Genomic DNA, 10,000 nt, shown 5'->3' on the forward strand with positions numbered 1-10,000 from the left:
GGTGGGGGGTTGGGTGTGGCACTCTATGATGGCGCCAGATCCATTACTGTTTGTGGCGCCCAATCGTCCTGTGGGATTAGGTTTTTCTAATTCTGCCTTCATCAGGAGACTGGTATGTTTATATATTTAAAAAAAAAATTTTTTTTCATTTTTGAAGGCATTTGCTGTGGAGAAAACTTCGACAGATTTTGCTGTGGAGAAAACGTCAACGGCAAAAAAAAAAAAAAAAAGCATTCACAGTATTTACTGTGGAGAACACGTTTAGAAAATTTGCAGTGTAGAAAACGTCCACAGCATTCGCTGTGGAGAAGCGTCCATAGCATTTGCTGTGCAGTAAACGTCCACAGTATGTGCTGTGCGGTAAATGTCCACAGTGTGCTGTGCGGTAAATGTCCACAGCATTTGCTGTGCAGAAAAAACGTCGAGAGCATTTGCTGTGGAAAAAACATCCAGAGCGTTTGCTGTGGAAAAAACGTCCATAGCATTTGCTGTGCAGAAAACCTTTACAGCATTTGCAGTGCAGAAAATGTGCTGTGGAAAAAACGTTCATAGTATTTGCTGTGGAAAAAATCTCCACAGCATTTGTTGTCCAGAAAACGTCCACAGCATGTGCTGTGGAAAAATACATCCACAGCATTTACTCTTGCAGAGACCGACACACAGCAGCACCTCGCGTAAAAGAATGGGGCGTTTCCAAGGAATAAAAAAAAATCTGCTGAATTGACAATCATCATTTTGCAAATAAATTAATACTGGACTAATCTTAACAAATGGGGTCTCTTCTTTCTGTATTTTCCTTTACCTGCTCTTAATTCTTCCTAATGAACGCCTTAATAATAATAATAATAATAATAATAATAATAATAATAATAATAATAATAATAATAATAATAATAATAATAATAATAATTCCTCTTAATTGACCTAGTTTTATTTTACAAGACTCGGCCACAGCACATGGAATAGCTTACGTCAGCTTGTTGGGGGGAGGGGGGGCGCTTATGTTCAATTCCAGATCCGTTTGGTTCTTGTTTTTCTATCATGAATTTAATAGCCTCTCTCTCTCTCTCTCTCTCTCTCTCTCTCTCTCTCTCTCTCTCTCTCTCTCTCTCTCTGTTCTTAGTCCTATTGTGATTTCAGTATTCTTCTTTGGTGTTATATGTATGTATATCTGTATACATATGCTGTATATGCACATATATACAGTACATATATATACAGTATATATGTATATATGTATGTATAACTGAATCACGAAAATATGGAACGTGATGAATATATAAATAAAGATAAAATCCACGAAGGAAAGGGAAACACTGGATTTTATCTTTATATTTATGTATATATTCATATACTACGGTGATATAATCGTTGGTTTTACCAACAAAAAAGATATAAAAAGAAAACAACTAAAAGGAAAGTGTGAATGAAAAACAAGCCGGGCAGTAAATGGCGCCAAAAACAAAAGAGAGAAAAAAAAAGAGCATTGTGCGTGGGCCGTGGATTCTGGCACTGGCACTGTGCCAGATTCTTACCGATTTCCAGGAGGGCTCGTGTAAGCCATCAACGCATGGGCGCTGTGTGCTAGGCCTTCTTCTTCTTCTTCTTCTTCTTCTTCTTCTTCTTCTTCTTCTTCTTCTTCTTCTTCTTCTTCCCCTCGGGAAATGGCCCAGGAATCGATACCGTAAAACCTGAAGCAATTTGTCTGTCTAGACCTTGCATCTGTAATCATACGTTTTGAGAAGTAAGCTCCAATCCTCTCTTAGATAATTCGGACTTGACCCAGCCAGGTCTTTTGGGAGGTCATTAAGGAATGGAATGGAACATAGAGTTTTACCTCTTTAAAACTGAGCTAAAACTTGCAGATTTTTTTTGCTGAGGTACAGGAAAAAAAATTGTAAGATTCTGCCTCTGGAGAATTGACAGGAATACATCAGGTTTCGGCCCCATGGAAGATCTGTGCTATTGTCTCCTCTTGAATGCCGAAGAGGAATGATACCAACGGTCTTCCTCCTCCTCCTCCTCCTCCTCCTCCTCCTCCTCCTCCTCCTCCTCCTCCTCCTCCTCCTCTTCTTCTAAGTCGTCTTCTTCTTCTTCTTCTTGTGCCTCGTCAAGTCAGATGCAGGACGATCTTCTTGCTCACGGAATTCAGAAATTGAAATTGGTTCTCCTTCGGAAATGTATTGGGAACGTGTTCTGCGTTCTTATATATATATATATATATATATATATATATATATATATATATATATATATATATATATATATATATATATATATATATATATGATATGTAATTCTAATAGCCACAATGCCCTCTTGACTTCGTGAAGAATTTGAGAAGTTAAGAGGGCATTGTGGCTATTAGAATTACATATGTGTCTGGTTAAAGTGACCAGTAGATTCTACATATATATATATATATATAATGGATGTATGTATAGGCCACAAATGTCCAATTCACCATACCCCGGGAATAACTTACACCCAAGGGGAATGTATAATTGATAAAAAAAAAAAGCTTCGTCACCTGTGGGATTCGGCCGTGTCAGTTGTAATTCCCCTTGGGCGTAAGAATATTCCCGAGGTATAGAATCGAATATTAAACGACATTTGTGGCTTGATATTCGTGAATATTAAAAAGTCACAGTGTACGTAACAAAAATTAATATATATATACATATATTATATATATATATATATTTACAATTTTCTTTTTTAAAGGGACATCGATCATATGAGCCCTCACCATTCGAGGCTGGAAGCCAGCTCAGGAATTTCTCTCTCTCTCTCTCTCTCTCTCTCTCTCTCTCTCTCTCTCTCTCTCTCTCTCTCTCTCTCTCAAACTCTTGACGTAACTCTTACGTATAGTTTCTATCGTTATTTAAAATGCTCGGTCAGCTAATACTATCTTTATTTTCCATACAACCCATTTGAAGGTTATAGACGGAAATCAGCTTATTATTATTATTATTATTATTATTATTATATTATTATTATTATTATTATTATTATTATTATTATTATTATTATTATTATTACAAGATTAGAAAATTATAATGTTAATTTTAATCATTACAGTGTTATGTGTATTATTATTATTATTATTATTATTATTATTATTATTATTATTCAAACGATGCTGATATTCATTATATATATAAACATATATATATATATATATATATATATATATATATATATATATATATAAAAGTAATATATATACATATATATACACACATTTATATATATATGTATACATACATATATAAAACATACACACATATTGCTTTCTTTTTTAGGAAGGCTCTGCTAGTTTTAAAACGAAAATATAAAAGACAGACGAATTGTAATGTAGGGAGAAAATATTATCCTTCCTATCAAAAGAATTTCTATTAACAGAATTTCTGGAGGTCTGTGAACCCGTACAGACGCCCAGCTAATCAGATTGCTCAGGTCCCTTGAATCATCGGGAGAGCTGAAATTGCAATGTCGATCAAATTAGTGTTGGGGGTCATGTTGCGTCAATCCGATCCTCTCTGCTCGATTGCCAATTGCTGTGTTGACAATTACTCTCTTGCCAATTGCTCTATTGCCCATTGCTCTGGTGCCTGATTGCTCTATTGCTGTATTGACAACTGTTCTATTTTTTTTTTTATTGAAAATTGCTCTATTAATCTGTTGCCAGTTGCTTATTGTTCTATTGTCATTTGCTCTATTGCTCTATTCTATTGCCAATTGTTTTGTTGTTCTGTTGCCAGTTGCTTTGTTGTTCTATGGCCAATTGCTCTTTTTTTTTATTGCTCTGTTGCCAATTGGTCTATTGCTATTCCCTGTTGCTGTGTTATCAGTTGCTCTGTTGCTCTATTTCCAGTTGCTCTATTGATAATTGATCTATTGCCAGTTGCTCTATTGATAATTGCTCTATTGCCAATTGCTCTATTGATAGTTGCTCTATTGCCAGTTGATCTGTTGCACTTTTGTCGATTGCTCTTGTTCGGTTGCCAATTGATGTGTTGCTCTATTGCCAATTGCTCTATTGCTATATTGACAATTGCTCTGTTGCCAGTTGCTCTATTGACAATTACTCTATTGCCAATTGATCTGTTGCTCTTTTGTCGATTGCTCTGTTGCCAATTGCTCCTTGCACCAGATGTATAAGATTTGTCACTTACCCTCGGCGTGACCTTGGTTTAAATTAAGCCGGCCTTATGCCAACACGGGCCTTCGCCCAAAGACAAGGTTCTGAAGAGTTTTAGTCCTGACGAGAACCTCTGGACTCTGCCCAACCGACAGAGACAACTCTGAAAGTCCGGTTCTGTCAGCCATCTTGAGACGAAACAAGTTTGTTTTCTGTAAAAAAAAAAAAAACTATCGAGACGGCTGTTTGTCTGTCCGTCCGCACTTTATTCTGTCCGCACTTTTTCTGTCCGCACTTTTTCTGTCCGCCCTCAGATCTTCAAAACTACTGAGGAGGTTAGAGGGCTGCAAATTGGTGTGTTGATCATCCACCCTCCAATCATCAAACATACCAAATTGCAGCCCTCTAACCTCCTCAGTAGTTTTTATTTTACTCAAGGTTAAAGTTAGCCACGATCGTGCTTCTGCCAACGCTGTAGGTGCCAGCAACACAGGCCACCACCGCCCCGTGGCTGAAAGTTTCATGGGGCGCGGCTGAGAGTTTCACACGGCATCATACGCTCTACAGAAAGCTCGATTGCGCCGAAGAATCTTCGGCGCATTTTTTACTTGTTTGGATTCAGTTTAGTTTCGAAAGATATTAAAACTTGGAGGAAATATTCCAAGGTTATTCTTCCTAATAAGCTTTTTTGTTGTGGTGAAATTCTTATATCTAAGTTTTAGTTCAAAATTGGAAAGTAGTTTCTCTCTCTCTCTCTCTCTCTCTCTCTCTCTCTCTCTCTCTCTCTCTCTCTCTCTCTCTCTCTCTCTGTTATTTCTTCTTTTCTCAGGAGTCTGCAATTCTTTCTTTTTTCAAATGATATAAATATTTGAATATGGAGAGAGAGAGAGAGAAATAAAATACCGAATGATTTGGAGAGAGAGAAGGTGAGAGAGAGAATCCAAACACCGACTGATTTGAATAGAGAGAGAGAGAGAGAGAGAGAGAGAGAGAGAGAGAGAGAGAGACAATGATTCAATATACCGAATGATTTTAATATGGAGAGAGATTGAAAGTGATTCAAATACAGACTGATTTGAAGAGAGAGAGAGAGAGAGAGAGAGAGAGAGAGAGAGAGAGAGAGAGAGAGAGGGTGCTGAACAAAGAACCAGTCGATAGTTCTTGTCCCACTGCCATCCTTTACAAGACAACCGTCCTTCCAGTACTAGGCTTCCCATTAAAACCAGAGAAGCAACAGTAAGAGAAACAACAGTTAGATAGCAACAACCTCTTGCTCACTCACTCACTCACTCACTCACTCACTCACTCATTCATCCACCTCTCCCCTGACCATTCATTCATCCCGTTAGGCAAGCAGCGACAGTTTCGGCGGCGGTAATGGCGGAATGAGAGAGAGGTACAAAGCCACGTATAGAGGCAATTCGGATCACCCACCTTTAAGGTTCCGTGTTTTGTTGGGGGGCTCCTCTGGCCCCCACTATTCCATCCACAATTCCACCCATGATTCCACTCCACAATTCCCCAACAATTACTCTCACGATTCCCCTACTATTCCGTCCCACAATTCCCCCCGCAGTTCCCACAGTTCCACCGTACAATTCCTCCACAATTCTGCCCCACAATTCCCCTACAATTCCTCCACAGTTCCACCCACAATTCCACCTCACAATTCCTCCACAATTCCACCCCACAATTTCCCCCACAATTCCAACTACAATTCCCCACAATTCCACCCCACAATTTCCCCCACAACTCCCCCAATAATTCCACCCCATAATTCCCCACATTTCCAACCCACAATTCAACCCAAAATTCAACCCCACAATTCCCCCTACAATTCCCTCACAATTCCACCCACAATTCCACCCCACAATTCCCCAACAATTCCACCCACAATTCCATAACAATTCCACCCCACAATTCCCCTCACATTCCCCCATAATTCCACCCCACAATTCCCCTCACATTCCCCCATAATTCCACCCCACAATTCCCCCCAATTCCCACACTAGCTTCTTTCCCACCTCGTCTTCCCACAACAACAATCTCCTGATCTTTCTGCGACGAGGAAATTGAGGAAGGAAGCTCATTGATTGACGTGATTTCATCTGCTTGTCGGCGCTTGACGCGGTTGGCATTCGGGTCCATATTCAAATCAGTCGGTGTTTGACTCTCTCTCTCTCTCTCTCTCTCTCTGTTTTATAGCTTCTGGGTTGGAATGCGTGATTTAGCGAGATGCGTAATTCCTTTGATTTCGGGTAAAATCTGATTCTCTCTCTCTCTCTCTCTCTCTCTCTCTCTCTCTCTCTCTCTCTCTCTCTCTCAACTGGATCCCATAAGCAATCGTTTTCTTTGGCCAATGTATGCGTGGTCACTGTTAATCTCTCTCTCTCTCTCAGCGCGTCCCGTCCCATAAGCAATCTTTTTTTTTTTTTACCTTGCAAGCGTTGTCACTGTAATCTCTCTCTCTCTCTCTCTCTCTCTCTCTCTCTCTCTCTCTCTCTCTCGGTAATGCCCAATCCTCATTTCCGAAAGATTAGGAATCTCGGTGAAAATCCAGTTCGCCCCCCAATGAAAGCCACCGATTCACAATTTACTGAAATCGTGGGGAGGCATAAATAACGTACTTTTATCATATTCAGTAGGTAGTGGAGAATCTGCGGAGAGGCCCCGTGCGTGCGCACGCATGTACTTAAATGATTATTGAAGACCACAAAGATATACAAAGTAATAACGTAAGGTTTTCTAAATCAGAACTGAGGAATCGGTGACAGTTTTACCTGTCCTATAGCTGTGATGACTCATTGAGTGTACAGTAATTACAGCACTCAGTTGGTTAGAATTGGTGCCCAAATGTTTAGGGGCGTGCAGCAGAAGAACATTACACATACACTTACGTATATATATTATATATATATATATGTATATATACATATACTCTGTATATATATGTATATATATATATACATTTATACATATACATATCTGTATATATAAATGTATACATTTATATACGTAAATTATATATATATATATATATATATATATATATATCCTTCGTTCACTCAGCAGGTCATGGGGGTAGCTACCGCACCCCATAAATAATTACTGAAGACCGGAAGGGTAAAGAAAAGTGCGTATGATGAAAAATGTATGGACGCATGTATTCGATAGCAGTCCAGTGTATAGTTGTTCATTTCCACGAACCTCGCGCCGTGTTTATCTTGCAAAAAAATTCCTTATACGTCCTCCGTCTCATTCTTCTTAGGATTGTTCATTTATTTTATCAAACGAATTCTTTGCTTGCTTTATTTCGTTATTCTAGGTCGCGTTCGAAGTATGGTCATCACTGTTATTCTTTCAGTTTATTTATCTCTTCATAAAGGGATTTCTTGTTAGTTTTCTGCAGAAGAAAACTGTTGAGATGGCTTTGTCTGTCCGTCCTCACTTTTTCTGTCCGCACTTTTTCTGTCCGCACTTTTTTCTGTCTGCACTTTTTTCTGTCCACACTTTTTCTGTCTGCACTTTTCCTGTCCGCCCTCAGATCTTGAAAACTACTGAGGAGGCTAGAGAGCTGCAAATTGGTATGTCGATCATCCACCCTCCAATCATCAAACTTACCAAATTGCAGCCCTCTAGCCTCAGTAGTTTTTATTTTATTTAAGGTTAAAGTTAGCAATAATCGTGCGTCTGGGAACGATATAGAAAAGGCCACCACCAGATCTTAGAAACTACTGAGGCTAGAGGGCTGCAAATTGGTATGTTGATCATTCACTCTCCAATCATGAAACATACCAAATTGCAGCCCTCTAGCTTCAGTAGTTTTTATTTTATTTAAGGTTAAAGTTCGCCATAATCGTGCGTCCGGCAACGCTATAGGAAACGCCAACACCGGGCCGTGGGTGAAAGCTATATGGGCCACGGCATAGACAGCATTTTACACTACAGAAAACTCGATTGCGCCGAAGTTTGCTTAAGAAACGTGGACGCATTTGTTGTTTTATTTATTTCATTATTCTACGTCACGCTCTAAGTCCTGAAGGTCCTAAACGCACGAGATTCCCAGAGAGAGAAATCATATGACTTTATCGATCAAAATGCCGTACTGCGGCGTCTTTGCCTTCGTCATGCAAGTCAATAGTCGCCCCTAAGTACGAAGCTCATGGCAAATTCGCCGGAGCGGATTGCTACCTGCCTGTGTTTCTTCCTGTCAAGAATACTATTACCAGAGTCTCTCTTGGCTTTGGTCGCAGGCGCGAACGTGAACAGCGTTCGGTCGGGCGCATTATATGTGCTACGAACTCTGTAGTTGAATCAGTGGAGGCGTCTCCTGGTTACTGAAGAAACCGGCGCTTGGTTGCGTATGCAATTGACTACCTGAGCTTTGCTGCTGGTGCTCGCTCGCCCACTCGGAATACCGCAGACCTTTGTTTTTGGCTAATGTTTTAGTCAGCGGACGTCCGTACGCTTTGAAAGTGCTTTGAGAGTGGTTTGAAAGGGCTTTGAGAGTGGTTTGAAAGGGCTTTGAGGATGCTTTGAAAGTTCTTTTTGAGGGGTTTGAGAGTGCTTTTGAAAGTGCTTTGAGAGTGCTTCGCAGGTACTTTGAGGGTGCTTTAAAAGTGCTTTGAATGGGCTTTGAAAGTGCTTTGAGAGTGCTTTGCAGGTGCTTTGAGAGTGCTTTAAAAGTTTTGAATGGGCTTCGAAAGTGCTTTGAGAGTGCTTTGCAGTACTTTGAGAGTGCTTTGCAAGTGATTTGAAAGTGCTTTGAAAGTGTTTTGAGAGTGCTTTGGAAGTGCTTTGAGAGTGCTTTGCTAGTGCTTTGAGAGTGCTTTTCAAGTACTTTGCGAGTGCTTTGAAAGTACTTTGACAGTGCTTTGAAAGTGCTTTGCAAGTTGCCCTACACTCGCTTTTGTTCGAGAGATCGCCCCGTGTTTTGTCGTGAGTGGGGAGGTCATGGCACAAAAAAGGACGATCTTGTGATCATAGAAATTGGCCCCAAACATTTCTGTGTGCTTGCTTGCAGTAGTGGAGGTAGTGATGCGTTCCTTCGCGTGCATCAGTATAAAAAAGTGAAAGATTTGTTTAAAAATGAAGCATACCCCTTTTATTGTGCTTCATGTGATTTATCAGAAGCACAAAACAGTGATAGATTTATATAAAAAATGAAGCATACTCCATTTTTTATGCTTCAGGTGATTTATCAAGCACAAAAACAGTGATAGATTTATATAAAAAATGAAGCATACTCCATTTTTTTATGCTTCAAGTGATTTATCAGCAGCACAGAAAAGTGATAGATTAATATAAAACTGAAACATACTGATTTTTTCATACTTCAGGTGGTTTATCAGCAGCACAAAAAAGTGATAGATTAATATAAAAATGAAGCATACTCCATTTTTTATGCTTCAAGTGATTTATCAACAGCACAAAAACAGTGAAAGATTTATTTAAAAATGAAGCATACTGATTTTTTCATACTTCAGGTGGTTTATCAGCAGCACGAAAACACAAAAACAGTGAAAGATTTATATAAAAATGAAGCATGCTAATTTTTTTATGCTTCAGGTGATTGACCGACCTCTCACCGAGGACAGCTACTTTTAAAACGGGCGTGGTTAGACAGAGTAATCTTGCAATCGGATGTCGGGTCATGCCCCGGCATTCTATATGCATATTCTGGTCGGACGTTCCTTACGCGTTGAAACTCCCAAGGCACTTCGTCTAGAAAGTGGGACCCTTGGTCGAACTGTGATAAGTCTTACTCTGTCTGTGCCTTTGAACATTCTCTGAGGAGCGATCAAGGGGTCCAGTCATACTGAAACTGTTGGAAGTTGAGAGTTGTCAAGACAGATT

The 10,000-nt window shown here is 39.6% G+C and overlaps 1 protein-coding gene across 8 annotated transcripts in view; it reads left to right on the plus strand.

The window, feature by feature from the left end:
- GLS (Glutaminase) overlaps positions 1 to 10,000 on the plus strand; it is a 151,106-nt gene that overhangs the window by 39,697 nt on the left and 101,409 nt on the right. The gene's annotated exons all lie outside the window — the stretch shown is intronic.

This window comes from Macrobrachium rosenbergii, chromosome 42 (assembly GCF_040412425.1).
Source record: "Macrobrachium rosenbergii isolate ZJJX-2024 chromosome 42, ASM4041242v1, whole genome shotgun sequence".
NCBI lineage: Eukaryota > Metazoa > Arthropoda > Malacostraca > Decapoda > Palaemonidae > Macrobrachium > Macrobrachium rosenbergii.